Genomic DNA, 21,494 nt, shown 5'->3' with positions numbered 1-21,494 from the left:
CGGCCCGGCCTGGCCAAGGCCAGGCCCCTGCCCGTCGGCTCGGCCCGACCCGGCCCGGCCCGGCCAAGGCCAGGCCCCTGTCCGCCGGCTCGGCCCGGCCCGGCCAAGGGCAGGCTCCTGCCCGCCGGCTCGGCCCGGCCCGGCCAAGGCCAGGCCCCTGCCCGCCGGCACGGCCCGGCCCGGCCCAGGCCAGGCCCCTGCCCGCCGGCACGGCCCGGCCCGGCCCAGGCCAGGCCCCTGCCCGCCGGCTCGGCCCGGCTCGGCCCGGACAAAGCCAGGCCCCTGCCCGCCGGCCCGGCCCGGCCAAGGCCAGGCCCCTGCCCGCCGGCACGGCCCGGCCCGGCCCAGGCCAGGCCCCTGCCCGCCGGCTCGGCCCGGCTCGGCCCGGACAAAGCCAGGCCCCTGCCCGCCGGCTCGGCCCGGCCCAGGCCAGGCCCCTGCCCGCCGACTCGGCCCGGCCAAGGCCAGGCCCCTGCCCGCCGGCTCGGCCCGGCCCGGCCAAGGCCAGGCCCCTGCCCGCCGGCCCGGCCCGGCCAAGGCCAGGCCCCTGCCCTCCGGCTCGACCCGGCCAAGGCCCGGCCAAGGCCAGGCCCCTGCCCGCCGGCTCGGCCCGGCTCGGCTCGGCCCGGCCAAGGCCAGGCCCCTGCCCGCCGGCTCGGCCCGGCTCGGCTCGGCCCGGCCAAGGCCAGGCCCCTGCCCGCCGGCTCGGCCCGGCTCGGCCCGGCCCGGACAAGGCCAGGCCCCTGCCCGCCGGCTCGGCCCAGCCCGGTCCGGACAAGGCCAGGCCCCTGCCCGCCGACTCGGCCCGGCCCGGCCCAGGCCAGGCCCCTGCCCGCCGTCCCGGCCCGGCCCGGCCCAGGCCAGGCCCCTGCCCGCCGGCCCCGCCCGGCCCAGGCCAGGCCCCTGCCCGCCGGCCCCCCTCACCCCATCCAGCCGCTCGCCCTCCCTCTCTTCCCGCCGCCTCCGCACACAGCCGCAGCCCGGCGCTGCCCGAGGAAACCCTCACCTGACAGCAGCCGCCACCTCCGCACAGCCCCGCACCCCCGGGGTGAGCTGAGCTGATGGGCTGAGCTCCAATCTCCCCAGAAACCTCTGCCCTGACACCAGAGTCTCTGTAAACAGTTTCTGACCTCTTTTGGCACGTCACAGGATAGTAACCCAAACCACAAGACCATGTCTCTCCTACTTTGCTCTGTTGCAGAAGAATCTCAGCTTGCAAAACACATCAGTTTTCCGTAACACAGATAACCAGGGTTCACACAGTCAGACTTTTCAGTCAGAAGGCCACAGAAAGAATCATAAAGAGACCGAGTATCTTTTCCTTAAACATCCTGTTTACAGACAGCTATGGTACCTCCAAGTGCTATGAAAGTTACTTTCTCTAAAACTATCTTCCATTTAGTTTTCCTTTTTTTTTTTTTTTTTTCCTTTTCTTCCCCTGAAAACAATCTTATAGCTTAATCCTTATAGGATTTTTTTCAAGTTTTGGTTTTTTCTAACGAGTATCAACACATGAAAACTCTAAATAGTTTCAGGAAGGTCAGTATTTGCTACAGTTGCACTTGATCCAACATCCCACCTTTTTTTTCCAACAAGCAAATGAGTTCAACCAATTTTCATTCAAGAGCCATACAGGAGAAAGTACAGATTCTGCTCTGTCTGCTAACAAGCAGGCGAAGGAGCTGCTACTAATTTGAATACTTTACAGGCTCTGCTGTGCCCATTTTGAACTGGGGAAGAAAAATAGCCCTTCCTGTTTCAACATTTAGGTCCACTTTTTCTCATTTGCAAAGCAGATCCGCTGCCTTGGGAGACTGACCAGAATTACTTGGAACAAACAGTCTTTTTGCCTAGGATCTGTTTGTTAGTTCAGAAAACAGTCACTACGTCCCTGTGATAATATGACACGATTTCATCACTACATTTCTGTCTCAAGGGGCCCAGCTGTATTTTATTTTCTATTAACACAGCATCTATCCAATTCCCGTCTCTGACTTAAGAGATGAGCAACATGCAATTTCTTCAATGTCTACTTATCACGTGAGGAAGTCAACAAACCTCTTTTCACAGTTACAAGCACTTTTCAAAGATGTGACAGTTCCCTCCGGTCATCAGCTGACCCTGAACAAGTTGGAAAATATAAAAGGATCAATAAATGTGAGAAAGACCTTTGGTATGAGGGAACCCAGACAAACCCGTGCAGCAGCTTTCTTCCCTATTGATTGGAAGAGAATGCTGTTTGGCAGCTGCTTCTACGGATAATCCACAAATTATTTGCTATTCTTCTTAGCCAAAGGGCTAAGGCAGTGCCATCAGCAACTTCATAACATACCCTGAAACAAGAAGCAGATATTACAGCTCCAAGTCTGAGGAAACAGCATCAATGATTAAGACAGCTCTAACATGGAAGGCCTGGTAAGTGGCAGTGGTATAAGGCACTAGCAATTTATCAGGGCTCTCTTTCAAATGCTGGCATTTTCTGTGACTTGGATTTTGCCTATTATTATGAGATCATTACATCACCTATCACACAAGTGTAGCTTTGTTAACTTTGAAAGAAAAGCTGCTAGACAATATAGAACACAAAGTTAGACAAGCGAGGGCAGTACACAGGGATTTCACAGGCAATCTGGAATCGGGCACCTGACTTGAATTCCTGGCTTTGAAAACCTCTCTCCAAATGACTTACCATCCTTTCACTAAGATCCAGCAGCAGTTCTCTCCTGTGCCTCATGCTCTTCTGTAGTCAGCCAAAGCCCACGGAGCTGCACTGCAAGCTTGAAGACCAGGATGCCAGCTGCGTGTCCTATTTCTGTCACCTAGTTTTTACGTACCGTTTCTTGCTAATCAAAAGGCCCAGTGATTCCTCCTCACACATCACACTTGAGGTAGTACGTCCAAGCATTATTTCTGCCGCGCTACATTTGCACGGATTAGCTGCTGAACCCTCCAGATGATGTACTGCTTTTCAAGAAGGGTGTAGTATAACTGGCGAGGGTCTACAGTAAGTCCAAGAGGGTGCTCAACGATGTACAGGAGTCTGACTTCAAAGCATAAATTGAAAAACAGCTGCTTAACCTGGAAAGGGCAATACTGAAGAGAAATAACAATGTTTAAACTCTAAAAGGTAGCTGTAAGGAAGAACTTTTCTGTGCATCCACTGCACACAGTTACACGGAATCATGGGGCTCAAATTACAACCTGAAAAACTTAGGGTATGTGGCAATCTTTGCAACAGTAGTAATAATTACAGGAAATGTTTAAGAATAAATTAGGCAAGCATTTGTCAAGAATGGTACAGAAAGTTGATCATTCACCTCTAGAATGAGAGCAACACTAGACTATCTTCAAAGGTTCTTCTTTCCCCACTGCTGTCCCTCTCCGTATTTCTACCCTCAAACACAAGCATCATCCCCAGCTCTGCACTTACAATTCTATCTGCATATGCACATGTCTAGAGATGCACATTTATTTCTTCGTTACACACAGCTGAAGGAGAGTACTCATAGGTAAGCCAATTTACATAAACAGCTTCTGAAAGTTAAACACCTCAGCTTCTTGCAAAACGTCAGCCCAACAGAACACCGTCAGCCCAACAGAACACCGGGAGCGGTATGTAAATCCTTATGCCAAAATTGCGTTCTCTTAAATCTTATGAAAACCATTTCTAACATAAAGCCTGACCTGACTGGTCTATTTTCTGACACTCCCCTTCTCTGTCATCAGGTACTTATTAGATAGTAAAACAACTGACGGGGTAAACACCATAACTAGCACAATAGCTGACTTCCGTAGCAGTTGCATATCAGGTCTGAAGAAATGTGAGTTTAGTAGGTGTATAGGTAGATACACATTCAGAAATGCACAAGAACTGAAAGGAGTAATCTGTAACTGGTAGACTAAGAACACTGCAATAGCATGCAATGTAAATCAACATGCACCTATAGGGAAGGGAAGTACAGAAACATTCTTCTGGATTGAAAAAAAAAAAAATATACGCAGCAATGGTAGGAAAAGGTACTTGGAACGTGCCACTTTCAGTCCACTGAAACAATGTCTGCAACAGCAGTAAGAACACTGGCAAACTACCTTCTCTGTTCCACAGGGCCTTGAGACCCATACGCATTGTCTGTTGCCACTTGCTGTTAGGAAACAAAGGCACTGCGATCAGTAGAAGCGTGTAGAACACCGAAAATGAAACTTTTGAGTATGTCACATGCAAGATCCTCATTCTCCGTACAGTCTACAAGGTTACACAATTGTAAAATACTTTGTAAGAATGAGAATCCTGACGTTTGCCTTGGATTAAAAAAGTTTTAAAACTCCGTTTTGAGTTTTTTTTCCAAGGGTTTTAGAAATAAAAGCATCTTGGTAAAGTGATTTTCACACACTGCACAGACACAAGCAGTGTTTCTCCCACTGCGAGAGGAGTATCAAAATACTCTTATCTAATATGTTAGACAAGAGTGACCGAGGTCACAGGAGAATCTGTACTTTCCCACTGATTACAAGGAACAGGCCAGCTGCTTTGTGCCTCCTATGCAGCTGGAGCATGCAGTTGCCTGGTAACTTGTTCCGAGCTATTGCATCTTAATCACATATACACGTAGGAATACCAAGCTGACCGCTTAGGTTTATCAGCCAAAACAGTTTACAGCAACACAATAGTTTAGAGCAATTCAGGAAGTTTAACACTGAATTTAGGTATGTGCTTATATGGTTTGATGAACAGAGCTTCTATAAATGAAAGGGAAACAACAGAAGTTATTTATATGTGATTTCAGAACATACAAAAGGTATAGTCTACAAACCAAGTATCAAGTACTAGCAATATTTACCTGTTCAAAGGGCATCATGTAATGTCTCAGACTCAACAAGCATAAACTGACAGACTGTTATGATTTGAAAATTTTAAAAAAGTTCTAATAGTGTGCCCAAAACGGAGGTGTTTCAGTGTTCAGGCTAGACTCCTTGTCTCCAGTAAATACACATCTTAATTCTAACACAGGATAAAAACCGATTTATAAATGTCCTCTTGTAAAAATGAAACCGTTCCAATCACCCTGTTCACTCCTATTTAAGATATTAAATAGGGCAAATCAGAAGTAACTTGAACCAATCCCTCCCACCCAGCTATAAACCAGGACCATATACAGCCCTTGCAGACTACACAAGATCCTGTCTCATTCCAGCCACATCATTAGCATAAGCTGTGCAAACCCATGCAAATCAACAGGTTTTTCAGGCATAAAAGCAGACTCCAACAGCAGTTAAGCCACTTCTTACAACTGACAATGTCATACTTCCATCACTGATCATAGCACAAGAACAAAAGAGAATGGGTCTTAATTGTCCTTCATGAACCTGAGGGGCTGCAAGAAACCAGTGAAGTCACAAGCCTGGATTCTGTAAGGTCGCTATCAGCATAATTTCCAGATCAAAGATCCGGCCTCCTGTTAAGATCATCAAACATAATTTTGAGTTTGGAGGACAGGTCATCACAACACTATGTTAGGTAGAGTATAAAACCTTATCATCAGATTCTCAGCTAGTTTAAGTCAATGTATTCTGTGTGTTCCGCTGAAGTCAATGAAACTAAACACACTATCACAGGAAAGAGGTATTTCAGCATGCCTCAGACCTGGAAAACTATCTTGAAAAATGCCCGTAACTTTTAACACAAATTCTCTGCACTTCCCACGATCTCTCAACAGCGAGCAGTAGTAAGACCCTAACAGTTACTTGCAACCTATTTCTTGCATAGCATTCATTTTTATTTTAATTTTAAAAGGGGCAACTAATAAATAAGATTTTTGCAGCTACTCACAAAAATCAATAAGCAAAGACATTTGTTCCAAGATTTAAATTACTTGTATAATTTAAAAAACTATCAAAGCTCTGTAAAGTAAAAAAGATCCATTTACCTACTAATGTAGGAAACTACAGACAAACTTCAGGAAATGACCAAAGGTGCAGAGGATAGGCTAATAGGCTAAGGTAGAAAAACAACAACAAAAAAAAAAAAACCCAGGAGTTCTACAGAAAAATGAGTGAGCAGCCCACAGCACTGGCAGACAACAGATTTTTTTATACCCACTTCCTCCACCCCTTCTTCCTATTCCCTCCCCCCCCCCTTTTTTTTTTTTAAGGGAAATAATTATTCTATTGTGAAACATATTGTCAGTGATGCAGTTGAAGCCAAAAGTTTACATGAGTTCAGGAGAGGATTAACCGAATTCTAACACATGTGCCAACACAACTGCTATAGAAAGCATCTGCATCACGGTGAAATGCAAACAGCTACTCTGATAACGACACATTATTATTCACTAAATTTGCCTTTGCCTTTTACCCTGTTGTATAGTTACTAATGTTGAAAAGAGTCACTGCTGTGCAAGAAACTAAAACTTACAGCGCTTTATGCTCGGAGAGAACTGTGGCCCGTCAGCTCGTGGCTGTGAAGCCTTACAACTTAACACGTTGCAGTTGCACACCAACAAGTTCTGAGGTGGACTGCTGACTGTATTCAATAGTCACAGCTTATGTAGGAGGATATGATAAACTTGACTTATTTGCCTTTAACCGATGCTCCAAATATGTTAAAGTCGTTCTTAAAGTAGGTTACTGGTTTGATTCATACAAAATCCTCCTTCAAATGGAGGTTTCTCTTCTCTTCCTTTCAGATTTAAGGCATGAACAGAAACCACACCTGCATCATCACTGAAATCAGTGCCTATTTTTCAATAAACTTTAGTAGCAGCATCAGAATTCGTCCTCAAGTACCGTTCATAAAGCAAATGCTTCATTCTTCAAAACTTTTTTTAGCAAAGGTTAGTAATGCTGTACCACAGACTCTCACGCCCAGTCACACATGTTCTTCCCGAGACTGTTACGCAGCTTAGTATTTTAAAAATCACCATCCTAACTGCATACCTGATACTACTGGTTCTCCCCTTTTTAAAGTCTGATGTTAAGGAAAAGCTGCAAGTCCTACAAAACCAGGCAGACTTGCTTGTTCTTGCCAAAGAGAAAAAGGTTAAGCATTATTAAAAAATAAGACTATTGCCTACCTTTAAGTATCCATAAGGCTATCAACATGAACCGTATGGTGGCTTGTTAGCACCAATACTTGTACACGGGCATGCAAAATGTCCTTCAGTTAAATTCCAAACTCTATGAAGTAATTGGTGGGCAATTCCCCAAGGATAAAACGTCTATCAAAAGCCAACAGTAAGCCAGAAATCTCTTTCCGTTTCATAGGGTAAAAAAAAAAATAAATACAGTGAATCCTGAAAAAAGAAATCGATATTAGACAGGGAACACCTATATAGTTATAGGGCAAGTAATAAAACATTTAGTGTTTTGATTTTTTTCTTTTTATTTATGTCATCACAATAGTTAGACAAACATGGAAACATTTGCAACAGCAATACTTGGGTCACTTTAAAATCTTGGTAACACTGAAATACAGGTCAGCAAAAGCTAATGATGTGGGGAGGGGACTTTAGGTCTTATTATTTTCAGACACATTCACACACACACATATATCTATACACACACGCGCACTCCACAACTCCAAAGAGCTATCTTAACTATGTCTGCCAGTAAACGGAAATAGTAGGCAGAAAGGAACCATATCCATACTAAGACAGTTAGCTGTGTCGTAAAACTGAAGATCACTGCAACCAGTGCCATCTTAAAGAAGAAGAAAAAAAAAAAAAAACCAACACCAAAAAACCTGAAAGGAACCATCGCTGTGCATGTCATAAGCATGAAGTTATTTTAACCTGATGACTACTCTGCTCTATACTTTAAGCATCGTGAAGTTTTTATGTGTTTTTAAGGTCTAAGGTTACTATTTTAAATGACCTACTTGTAGTGGCAGCCCAAGTAGCATTCTGGAGAACACCACAGTGCCCACAACTTCTACAGGTCAGTGCAGTCTGATCAAGCACTACATTTCTAGGGGAGGAAAACAAAAAACCACTACCGCTCATTTATTCAATTGAAAAGCTTATTACCTGCACCTTCCAAAGCAACAGGCTACAGGAACACTGAATGCAAAGTAAACCAGACCCATCTGGAATAATCTGACCTCTCAGCTCCAAGTTACACATCTTTCATTTCGTATTTTAAGGGATTAACAGCATTTGGATGCACAGAAACTGTCTTTACAGTGATGTCTGCAGACCTCCGAGTCACAAGTTAAAAATGTCTTCCTAAATTATAACAGTATTAGCACTTCCTCTGAAAGGAGTGAAAAAAACACAACCAGGGAAGGAGGAAAGTGACACACCACCAAGGTTTTTTTTCCCAGAGATAACAAAATCCTGAGAGAACAAGATGCTTGTGCTATCAGAATAAAAATCCCCAAAGAAACAAAAGAGTTTACCTTTCCCTTGGAAAAGTTACTTTTGAGTCAAGATCTGCTCTTTTTCTCTCCCAAGCATGAAATCTCTCTTCAGCTTAAGACTCTCTTCTACTGCAGTAGAAATTTAGTGCACATGCTGGAACCTGGACAGAATCTTATTTAAAAAAACAAACAATACAATAGTACTACAGTGGCTAGAAATCTTTTACATATTCTGATGAAAAGACTCAACTTATTTCTAGGAAATAAAGTGTTTGGGGCCAAAGCCAACGCATGATGTTCATGTAAGGTTAAATTTTTATTAATTTTTTTCTTTTTTTAAATTGATATATTGAAAAAAGCTGGAGAAGGAAGCAGGGACAGAAATGAAAAACCATTCAGGGAGTCAGTGGTATAGACTGTCAGCACGCAACCTAAATATTGTAATTGCAGATCACATAGTCAGAACAAGCCAGTCAAAAGTAGCACACTCCCTGGGAGAGGGGCGGGAGTCTCTTCCCCCTTGTCTTTCAAGCCAAGACCCAACTAGCAGAAGGCAGCTTTTCTGTCAGATAAAGCAAGGCAAAAGGATCATGTACAGCAACTTCCTTGCAGCCTCTTGCTCCTGAGCACCCTTCTTCACCTCTTTCTCTCTTTCTTCTGGTGATGGGAAGGCAAAGCATGTTCTGTTCCTGTGAGCCCATACTGCTTGTCCCTATAGTCACAGCAGGCACCTGTGATTCCTCTCCGAAGACATTTACGCATAGAAATCAGTTGAGTGGTGTGTTACGGAAGCATAAGCTGCAGTGGACGTGATTCTGAATCAGTTATTGTTTTGCCCATCATGACAAAATAAAACCGGCAATTTCTTACTTTATAGAAATCCTCCTAAAGTAGTAGTTGCCCCCAATCGCTGTCAAGTTTTTGTATCACAGGAGAACAAATGCAGCCAAAAGAACATTTTCTCTAAAATGACCACTCCGAACTGCACAAGCAGGCAGGCACAGGCAGCTCCCGATTTAATTAAGCGTATGTACACAGCACCACTTAGTGGTGCAAGCGGAGTCACCGCTGATAGGAATGAGAAGCTTGAACACCAACCTTCCCTCCCCGGCCCCCTGGACACTGCAGCCTGATCTTGACAAATTGACCGCCTGGATAAAGAAAGCTATCTGGCAACTAAAAAGATCCATTGCACTTTTCTGCTCAGTACACCTAAAGATACAGATTCACCCTCTAAATCTCGGCCAATTTCTTGAATACCACCAACACTCAGAACAGGTTTCAAATGGCAACGTGGCAGGACAAAGTAATAAATACTTATCCTTAAGTCTGCTAACTTTCTAAGCCTTTGCCTAGACCTTAAGGAAATGTAAAAACAAACAAACTACTGCAAAGTTCAATACGCAAGCCACGCAAAGTTAAGGCTATCAAGTAGGAACCTGATTACGAGTATAAATCATGCAATAGCTACTCTATGACATGGATGTCCTGAACAGATCATCCTCTACAGTGTAAGTCCAAGGTACAAACCCATCAGCACCTCCTTCCCTCTCTGTATCGCTGTGGTTACCTGCTCTGTGCCCAGAGCCAAAAAGAATCCCGACGTTGGAGTTACTGTTCCTTTTATGCCCAGCCCCATACTTCTTTCCTGACGGAGAGGTGACGCACCTGATTTGAGGTGGAGTGCAGACAACCTTCTCATCTAGTGCTGGGCAGTTTATTTGTCCCACAAACAAACCCCAGGAAAGAGAATGCACGGTTGGACGGGTGCACTTGAGATTTTGACCACGCGGTAGCACCGTTAACTGCTGAAAGAGCAGGACTCTCTGCCGTTCTGTGTCCATGTCACGACTGCCCTCACGTCCCCAGTCTGCACCCAGCTCCTCCAGGGTGTGCAGAGGGGCTTCCAGCCCTGGCTCAGCAGGCGTCCACATAAGATCCCCCAGCCAAGAGGGGGGTGTATGCTCACCTGCCACATCGATACCGTGGGTACATTAAAAGCCACCCCCCAACTCTTTCCCCAAGAGTGATTGGGGGAGGCTCTTCAGTCATCTGGCTGTAAACCCCCTCCCCCTCAGGGAGACCAACATCCAGGCATGCCTTGCTCTAACTCCCCAAATCCACTGCCCTCCGAGGAATAAAAGGCGTCTGGGCCACTCCCCCGGCTCTAATCTGCAGATATGCCTGGCTTCCCAGAAGTAGGCTGAGAAAGCCAGCATTAAGGCACTCCTTCCCACGCCCAGATCCACAAAATCCTCAGAGAAAAGAAGAAAAATAGCCACTTCACTGCAGCAGGAAGTAAATAAACTTGGGGGACACAGGAGGCCAGTTCTCCCGGGGTCAATGGAAGGGAGGGCTAGATGCAACGTATCTGAGGATTTTCCATGTGCACAGCTGAAACAGCCATGTCTCAAGCAGGGATACGTCCCATTTACGGCAGTTCCTCCCCACTTCTCATCCCCAAAAGACAAACTCGGGCCTCTGCCTTCTCCGTGTGTAGCTCCCCACTCCCTTCAGCATGGAGCTGCGAGGCTCTGGGTTTGTGGAGAAGCACAGGTGGGAAACCGAGGCTACTAATGGTGACCACAGAGAACAGACCAGCTCGGAGGGGGCGAGGAGGGCTGATGCACAATTTCTACGTTTGAATTTGTTGGGAACTTGGTGGGAGTCACAGGCTTGCAAGCCACAACCCCAGCTATCCAGGACATGGGCTTCCCAAGATCACAAACCTCCGGGGACGGGGACGGCGCCTGCGCCGGCGAGCGAACGCCGGGCTGCCCCAACGCGAAGCACGGCGCATGCGCCCGGGAGGCGCGTCCGCACGGCTGGTCGGGGAGCGGGCGCAGCGGGAAGCCCGCGGAAAACCACGCGAAACCGGCAACGCTCCCGAGTCTGACCTGGTCGGACTCCGGGGGCCGCGAGGACTACGCCGCGCCCGAGAGCCGCGCTGCTGCCCGGCCGCCGAGTCCGCGAAAAACTACAGCTCCCGGCATGCCCCGGGAGGCAGCCTGCCCTGCTGCCTGACCCCGAGGGGACGCCGCTTCCGTTCCCCCCCACCTCCCCACGCCGGCGCAGCGGCAGTTCCCGCCGAGCCCCCAGCGCCGCTCCGGGTAGCTCCGGCACGGCGCGGCCCCGCTGCCGCTCCGTGCGTGCAACACGGACCCCGCCGTCCTCCTCGGGGCTTTCCCCGGGACCCGCCGGCCGACTGCGCAGCCCCGCCACGGGGCCCGGTGAGCCCCCACCCCCGCGCGCCCGTTCTCTCAGCCGCCCTGTCAGCGCCCCCCCCACCCATCCCCGCGCGCCCGTTCTCTCAGCCGCCCTGTCAGCGCCCCCACCCCCACCCCCGCGCGCACGTTCTCTCAGCCGCCCTGTCAGCGCCCCGCCCCCCACCCCCCGCGCGCACGTTCTCTCAGCCGCCCTGTCAGCGCCCCGCCCCCCACCCCCGCGCGCACGTTCTCTCAGCCGCCCTGTCAGCGCCCCGCCCCCCACCCCCGCGCGCACGTTCTCTCAGCCGCCCTGTGAGCCCCCAGGGCTCCCCCCCGGCCTCGGCACAGGCGGCCCCCACCTCCCCCGGGCCACCCCCGCCTCCGACGTTCGCGCTCCGAGGGGTGCCCGGCCCCGCTCACCTTCTCCCTCGGGGCAGCCGCAGCCCGGTCACTGCTCAGCTCCGCTCCTGCCTGGGCTCCCGGCAGCCCCTCCCCCGGCAGCCCCTCCCCTTGCCAGGGAGGGGGCGTCGCCATCAGCGTCTCACTGCCCGCACCTGCGGCTCCTCCAGCCCCGGACCGCAGCTGTGGTACCGAAACCCGGAACCAAACCCCTCACCACCAAGGTGAAGTGAAGCAGCAGGCACTGCCTTGACTGAGTGACAGATGTCAAGAGTCATCTGATGTGGAAGAGGTGTTAACTGGGGTCAAAATACAGATTTTAATACCCATCTTATTTTAGTTCTAAGACTTGGCGATTGCCAGGTATCATCTTTTCGATTTCCCCAGGTCCACCCGCGAGCGAGGCCACAAGGGAGATTTCTTCCAGAGAGAGGATAGAGTTATTAAGTCTCAAGACCACGATTTGCTTTTCTCCTTCATGAAGAGGTGAGTGGGTCATATAGCATCACTAGTCACCCAAGCAGTTAAGCCTGAACTTTTCACCTGTCCTTTAATGCTGTCAACTCCAAGCTAAATTTTTCCTGTTATTAAGAGGGGACCAAAGATCATGTGAAGTATTATTATCCTTTCTACAAATACACCCCCATCTTGGAGCTTTAGCTACTAGAGAAGGTCTTGGGAGTTTGGGGTCAGAGGAGCTAGCTGCAAGTACAAACTTTCATACAGCTCTGTTTAGGATGTGTGATGTTTCTCTGGTTGTCTAAACCGGTCTAAATTTCCACAGGTGGTCCCAACTCTGGGTGGCTCTAACAAGGATCCTGGAACTCCAGTAAGTTCTAAACATCGTTTTATATTTTAAACATGATCCCAAGTTCCTTTTTGCACTTGTCTCTACGGTTTTGGCAGCTGACAGCCCCGAGGGGTGCTTGTACAAGTTTCTCCCGAAGGGCGAGTAAATTAATTCTTTTGTCCGTGAGGTGGATGGTTTGGTAACGTTATAATTCACAACGCTATAATTCCTTCTTTCAAATTTAAAAAAAATAATTGCCTTTTAAATCCATCCAATTTAATCTGCTAAAATGATTCTCGTTGTTCTACCTCTTTTCTCAAGTTTTGGTTAAATTCAATGTCAGTATTCTCCACGGAACTAGATTTTCATCTGACTTTGGAATCGGAAAGGCAGGCTGTTACCGAGGTTAAATTCTGTGTCTTTACAAAACTTTGAATCAGTTACAAAACTAGATTATTTTTTTTAATTCAAATTACAAAACCGGTTAATATCAAGATGAATAGTTCAAACAATAATTGTTTCATTTTGTTTATCTCATGTTTAGAACCCCTCAAAAAAAACACATACACCCTCTAAACACACAAAAAGATTATTGCCCTCGACAATATTCCTAATAGCAACCCCAACATTATAAACTTTACACAACTGTTTTCCCAAATAGATAACGTGAAACTTACTTATAGATTTTCCGTTTTAAAGGGACAGTTTCTTTAGACTTCCAGTTTCTTGTTGGGTGCTTTCTTTATTCTCGAATAATGAAGCCAAGGTTCTTCTCCCAGACCTTTACTGCTACAAGTGTTGTTAAAATGACTCGATACGGTCCTTTCCACTTCTCGGTGATTTTATATATATTCAGTCTCCTGGTCGGAAGGGATGCGCTGCTACGTCCAGTTCTAAGGGTCCAGCTGTGGAGACATACTGACAAAGTTCTTGAAAAGAATTGCTTAAAGAAATCATAACACCTTTTAAAAACATATCTCCAAAGGCACTCAAGATACTCAGAACACAGGACTCTTGATATGGTCTTTCATACAACATTTCCTAAAGACTTGGCTTTTCTTTCTCTTCTGGCTATACTCCGATTCTTAATAGAGCCACGGGTAACGCTTTAACCCATGTGAGGAGTGAGGTTTCCTGACAAATTTTACTCGACAGTTGCTTAAGGATATAGTTCATTCTCTCTCTCTCTCTCTCTGCCCACACACTTGCTTGTGGTCTATGTGGGGTGTGATAGTCTCAATCCATAGATAATACTTGGCTCAACTTGTCTCATAATCTTTGCTATAAAATGAGGGCCATTGTCAGATGACATTCTTACAGGCACCCCATATTTTGGTATTATCTCTTTGAGCAAGACTTTGACTACTTCCCTTGCTTTGTTGGTGCGACAAGGGAAAGCCTTGGGCCACCCAGTAAAGATATCAACTAAAACTAGGACATATCCTTATTTTCAAGGCAATTCTATAAAATCAATTTGCTAATATTCTTCTAAAAAATTTCCTTATTTAATAATCCCAAAGATGATCTTATTACTGGTTCGGGGATAATTTTACATATACATTTCACATCCACTTATAATTGTTTAAACAATCTTTGTCATATTTCGCTTTCTGTTTCCCAGTATACTCTGTGATGTTCAATGGGGCATTTTCTCTTATTATTGTGGGTGGGACTATTATTCGACCTGTCGGTGTTACAGCCTATCCTGTTTCATTTTGTTAGCCTGCAATCTAATAATTAATTCTTCATCTTTTTCATTATAATTTGGAGTTTCTTTAGGCAATTTTATACCTTTCTCTGGAACTAGTGCTAGGATGCCTTTTTCTGCAGCCTCTTCAGCAGCTTTATCAGCCAGTCGGTTACCTGCGTTAGGACCGGTCTTACCTAACGGATGTGCTTTACAGTGCATCATCGTGACTGCTGTTGGTTTTTGAATGCTTTCTAAGAATTTCAGTATTTGTTCTGCGTGCTGAACGGCGGTTCCTGGTGCAGATAACAGTCCTCTTTCTCCCCGTATCGCTCCATGCGCACGTACCACTCCAAAAGCATACTTTGAGTCTGTCCAAGTGTTGACTCGCTTTCCTTGACTTAGTTCCAGAGCTCAAGTAAGAGCTATCAATTCAGCCTTTTGGGCAGAGATCATCGAAGGCAAAGTTGGCAACGCAAGTACCTCCTCAGTAGTTATTGTCTATCTTGATAAAACGTTTTCCTTCACAGATGGAACCGCTTCCGTCGGCATATAGTTCCCAATCTGTTTCTTCTAGTGGCACATCTCAGAGATCCAGTCAGCTGGAGTAAACTCTTTCGATTGCCTGCAAGCAGTCACGTTCCAGTTCTCCTTTAACTCGGTCAGTTGTTGAAAACGCAACAGGGTTAACGGCGGTAGTAGTTTTTAGGTAAACATCATCTTGTTCCAGCAACAACACCACTTGGTATTTCAGCATTCTGCTAGGGGATAACCAGTGCCCCCCTTTCCGTTTTAGCACAACAGTTATCATATGGGAAACGTACAGTAATCCTTTCTCCTCAGGCGAACTTACGAGCTTCCTGGATCAGTAGCACAGTTGCAGCGACGGCTCTCGGACGACCAGAGCATCCCAGACTCACGTTATCCAATCGCTTCGAGAAGTAGGCCACAGCTCGCCCACTTGGCCCTAAATATTGGGCCAGGATACCCAGAGCTCTACCTCTTCTTTCACGAGCAGAAAGTTCAAGTGTCTCTTGTGAGATCTGGCAGACGCTAGGGCTGGCACCCCTATTACAGCCTGTTTCAATTCTTGGAAGGTAGCTTTCTCGGCATCGGTCCAATCCGTCGTTTGAGGTTTTGAGCTGCTCCTATAAAGGTCAGGCCAGCAAGCCACAATTTATAATCTACAGGTGACACCACTCGACCATTCCCGGAAATGCTTGTCATTCATTTTTTTAGTCTTAGGTTCGGGGAGACGACACATTGCCTCTTTTCTCTCAGTTCCCAATTGTCTCTGTCCTTTTAGGATTTTAAAACTCAAATTTAAGTTTCTTCTTTCTGGGTTATTTGGGTTTTTTTCTTTTGACACTCGATATCTACTGATTCCCAAAAAGTTCAAAAAGTTAAGAGTTAACTTTGTGCATTGTTCTTCCGTCTCAGCTACCATTAACAGATCGTCCATATATTTCAGCAAGATTTCTTGATTATTTTCTTTCTTCCAAATCTCTAATTCTCGTGCCAATTGATTTCCAAAAATGGTAAGACTATTCTTAAAGCCTTGAGGCAAGACTGTCCACGTATATCGTGTTTTTCTCCCAGTCTCAGGATTTTCCCATTCCAAAGCAAAAACCTCGTGACTATTGGGATCCAAGGGAATACAGAAAAAGGCATCTTTTCGGTCCAACACTGTGAACCATTCTCATTTCTCCGTTAGGGTTGTTAACAAAGTATAAGGATTTGCTACGACCGGATGAATACCTTGTACTATTTGATTTATTGCTCTGAGGAGGTCTTGAACTAATCTATCATCTTTTTCATCAGCCTTTTAAAAGGCAAGATCGGGGTGTTATATCTGGATTCACATTCTATTAACAATTTGTATCTTAAAAATTTTTGTATTACCATTACTAACTCTTTCCGACTTTCCGGTTTTAGGGGGTATTGTTTCATTCTTACCGGATTCGATCCTGGCTTTAAATCAACTCTCACAGGTTCTGCTTTTTGGATTTACCAGGAACGTCCCAGTCCAGACGATTGGAATGACAGCATTACACTTGGACCGGTATAATCTTCTGCTTTCGGTAAACATCCTGTTAACAACAAAACCGCTGCTTCGATACGTTTAGTTTCTGGAATTAAAATTTTAAGCTCTCCATTTTTAAATTTAATTTCTGCCTCTAAGTTCTCAAATAGACCTCTCCTTAACAGGAGTTTAGGAGAATTTGGCACATACAAAAACTGCCGAGTGACCCATTGCTTTCCTAATTTCATTGTTAAAGATTTAAAGAAGGGTCTAGTTTCTCGTTCGCTTGTTGCACCAACACCACCAATTTCTTCAAAACTTAACTCTCCCTCTGAGGTATTTAAAACTGAAAAGGTGACTCTAGTGTCAACTCAAATTCAATTTTCTGTTCTCCCAGTTTAGCTGTAACCAGAGGTTCTGCTGGGAGACTCCCCTCCGGTCCCCGTCCGATACGTTCACTTAAAAAGAACAAATCTACATATGGCACTTTATTCCATTTACTCTCTCTCCTACAAAACAACAGTAATTGCAATATAGTATTGTAACTCAAAGTTCTGTTTGTTTACCATTTTTCCTGCAGTTCACCCCAACGTGCCAATAAACATCCCAGCGGTGATGTTTCTGGTAACTTTTCATCAGCAGTTCTATTTCCTGCACTCTTATTCTTAAACAATTTTGCTAATGCCATTATACTTATATACATTCAAATACCAAATACCAAACAAATGCAAACGACAGCTGTCCCAAATAATACACAAAGTCCAACCCAGCAATAGCTTTCGCTTATGACTTACGGGCAGACGCCTAGGCTTCCACTGCAGACGGCTACCCTCCAAGCCCCAACCCTGGGAAGCTTTCGCCGCGCCTCACGGGCAGGCTTTCCAAACAAATTCCAAAGAAGCAGCGCCTTACCTTTTTTCCAGGGAACGCTGCGAGGAGCTTTGCGTGTCGAGGGTGACGGTTCTCCCCGAGAATACCTCGGTGCCGGCCGGAGCTCGATCGACACGCCATCTCGTCCAGTCTCACTCGCAAGGTCCCATCTGGGTCGCCAAAACCGTTACCGAAATCCAGAATAAAACTCCTTAACGCCAACGTGAAGTTAAGAAGCAGGCACTTTGTTTATCACAGCGCTGGGGACACGGGGGATCGCTCCTCCAAAGGCGTGTCCCACTTAATATCAAAATCCATCAGTTTTTACAGGCTTTTCCCGTCAGGTCATTGTTACCTAAGCTCCTTCCGTAAAAACGCATACTATGCTCGTTCTTAAATTTAACCGTTGTAACGATCGGTCCTGTGATTATATAACCTTATCAATATTCTTATTTAAAAACAATCATTGGTCAGTGACACTTGGCTCTGCTGACTGGCATCGTCGATACTCAAATCGAGATGGGAAGGGTAAGGGGGTTTCCAAGCAGCAAACTGGTGTCCACGACGGTTTCCTTAGTTTCCTGAAACAGAACGTAGGAAAACCAGTAACTTCCTGGTGAGGTTTCTAGGGTTAGCTGTTTCAGACTTTAACAATATTACGGTTCCTAGCGTCACGCATAACACAGCTCCTAAAGTTTCTATGGCTACGTTTCAAACTTAACAATCCTATACGTTACGCTTCACAATTTTACTTCTTAATCAAACCTAACTCTTCTATGTGATTAAATGTTGATTTCTTTACCAGAACATTTGCAACAGCTGGAGCCCAGCAGGAACAGGGGGGGCACGGCCCGACCCCCCCCAGCGCCTCACCTCCTCCTCCTCCCCTGGGCTCCCTCACAGCCCCTCGCCCCGTGCAGAGGGAGCGCAAACGCAGCCCGGAGGGCAAAGGGGCCGGCCGGCCAGCGTCTATTCAGTCAGTCGCGCGCCTATCGAGTCCTGCCAGCGAGTCTGCTCCGGGGCTCGGGGCGCCCCCCGGCGCTCCCCCTGCCCCTCGGACACCTCTGATAGCACATTTCCATACGTTCTGTATGGCACGTCGAAATATTTGGGTGGTTTTAATACTTTGTACCAGCTGTGGTTTGCTGCTAGGTGACTGTAAAAGTGAGATTTGGTAAATAATGGTTAGAAATCTTATACTAACGCTACAACTGAAACAACAGACAAAAGTATAGCCGAGCAATACTGAGGGAAGTGTTGGGGGTGAGGATGTGGAAGGCAAGTAGGAGGGTCAAGAAATGAGTGTAGTCTCAAATGAACAGAGAGCAGGGAGAAAAAGGCTTCAGTTGAGAACAAGAAGTGCTTGCCACCACACTCCCGCTTCATTGGCTTTCCTTCTGTATTTGTTATGAAAATGGTATCATAAGAAGGAAAATACTCATTAGGAATATTTTGACTTATGAAGTGGAAGTTGACATGCCTATAAAGAAGACAAGGCAAATTAGGTCAGGGCCTAGTTACACTTGAAAGTAAACAGCCGTTCTGACTGGGGAGAGTAGTTCATAGGACTACAGTCCTAATACCACCCCCCCACCCCCGCCAGCTTTTTGGAAAATGCCTAGAAAAAAAAGTTTGAAAAATGAGCTCATAGAGAAGGGGGGTGGGGGAGCCCACTAGGTGACTAAAAGCTACGTCTGTAGTTGGACAAAGCTACTCTGCGAGAGAGAAATCCATCTTCCCTCAGTGGCAGAGTAAAGGCAACAATTAGAAATCAGGAGTTGTAATAAGCTATCTTTTTAAAATCAAGTGTTGAGGCTGTCCTTTGAGCATTTCCTCATCCCATTCCAGCCAAAGTGGGTCAGATACCTTAAATAGTTCTAAGCGTCTCTTGACTAACCCAGCTAAGATTTGAAGCCGTCCATTTGTGAAGTAGGAAAATAGCCGGTTTGAATAATGCCATCATTAATCCCTGTAGCCTTAGGGTCTGGATATGGACTCTTTGACAAGCATGATGAGTTGTAGAGACCTTTTTAATGGGTGTCCCCCTTTTGCTACTAGTGTTTCTGTAGAGACCCTTGATCCATTAAGTACAGTTCTTACCTCCGGTGCCCCTCCTTTCTCTCTCCTGGTTTCAGCTGGTAATGCTCTGCCTGACTGGGCAGTGAGCTAGCGAAAGCAGATTTGAGCACCTTCTACAAGCAGAGCTTAACTTGTGCTGCTCTGCGTGCTGATGTACATCTCTTGGATTTAGATTAAACCAGATGTATGTAGAGCTAAGCCTCTGAGCTATAAAAGTGGAACGCTGTGTTAAGAGCACAAGGCTCTGCTAGCAACATTAGCTGCAGATTGGTTGGTGTTTTCCTTCATCCTCTTCCATAGACAAAACCTGCTGAATTTACTGAAACAATGCTGAATTTACTGCAACAACTCTGTTTAACAGACCACTTTGTCCCTGCTCTGCAATCAACTCTAATGTCCTTTCAGAATCAGTAGAAGCACAGCCAATACATTGAACTAAAAGAAGCCAGTGTTAAATTGTCTTGTTTAATGTGATTGGGAAGCTGATGGGAATAACCTTAAGTCAAAAGTGCTGTGAAACTGAAATGGGTCCAAAAAAACTTGTGCTCTACATAGTGTCGCCCTTAGTGGATTTCAAACCTTTTCATTTCCTGGCGATCAGTTCCAACTGTCTAGCGCAATGCAAATAAGCTGTCTTCAGATAGCAGCAACTTGGATCTTTTCTTATATCCACAAGTGTTTTTTAAAGAAGTTGCTTCTAAGTTAGGTCAAGTTATCTAAAAACCATAAGCAGGATCTTTTTTCCCTCATTTATATTAATGCTGGGCAAAAGGGCAGAAGCTGATTTGGAAACCTGTAAGTGGAAGGGTGTTTTGCAGTAAGGTGGTGGTTGTTGTTTTGTTGGGTTTTGTTTTTCTCTTTTGTGGAGTCTTCGGTATTTTATTTTCTCCCCCAGTACTCCTAGGCTGCAGAACCAGCCTCCAAGGCACTATGGAATGACTTCTGCAATTAGCTTGGCTCCTCCTACGGATAGAGATTCCATTCATACTCAGAAGCTGCTTGAAGCGATGAAAGCATTGGGGGTATTTGAAGAGGAGGAAGAACTGAATCACAGGTATAACAAGACTGTAAAATTTGTTAATGTCCTGGGGTTTTTTTAGGGCAAACTTAACATGAGTTTTCTTTACAGGCTGGTCGTTCTTGGCAGACTGAATAACTTGGTCAAAGAATGGATTTCAGAACTTGGTGAGAGCCAGGTAAGGTTTTTTGATAGGTTCTTATCAAAACAGCTGAAGCCTTTTAGTTTCTTTCAAAGGCGATACTACTAGGATTTATGCTAAAGTTCAACATTTAACTTCCTTCTTAAGTATCAAGGAGATCTGTAGTAAAAGCCATTGAAATAATGTATAAAAGATCCTTTAGATGAAGACCTTCAAGTCCTTGGGGCACTGAATAAGTTTGTGAAGTGGCTCTGTCAGTTGACTTGTAGCGGTTAACAAAGCTGAAACAAGACATTGTGGGGGGAGACAGATGGTAACAGGGCAGTAAACTTGCCCCAGACAGCCTACAGCACTCAATCTAGTTTGAAATTATTACTCTAGACTTGCCTTTGGTATGGCTCTTAGATGGTGTTCATTTATGTGGGTCTGCTGCAGGGAAGACTGATTATAGGTCTTTGTTTAAACTGATGAAGCGACTGCTACAGTACTCACCTTTTTTGTTGTTGTTGTTGTTTGTGAGTTGCCAGCACTCCCTTCAGAAAAACAGAATCAGTCTATTAGACTAACAGCTCAGTATGGGAGGGAGAAGACATTGTTTATGGAGGCTGCTGTAGTCTTTCTAAGTAACTTCTATGCTAGTTAAACTTGCACGTAGGTCAACGTGTATCTTCTGTTCTCCAGAAAACTCTTTCTCTTCTACCCACAGAATCTTCCCCCTTCAGTAGTAGCAAATGTTGGTGGCAAAATATTTACATTTGGTTCTTACAGGCTTGGAGTACACACTAAAGGTAAACTTTTGGTGTCTGGTCATAGTTATAATGTTTGAAAGTGTCTTCCAACAGTAACAGAACAAATGGCATCTCTTTGCAGGTGCTGACATAGACGTGGCTTGTGTTGCTCCTAGACGTGTAGAAAGATCAGATTTCT

The sequence above is a fragment of the Accipiter gentilis genome, unplaced genomic scaffold (assembly GCF_929443795.1).
Source record: "Accipiter gentilis unplaced genomic scaffold, bAccGen1.1, whole genome shotgun sequence".
NCBI classification, from domain to species: Eukaryota; Metazoa; Chordata; class Aves; order Accipitriformes; family Accipitridae; genus Astur; species Astur gentilis.
Note: the sequence above shows the minus strand (reverse complement) of the source record.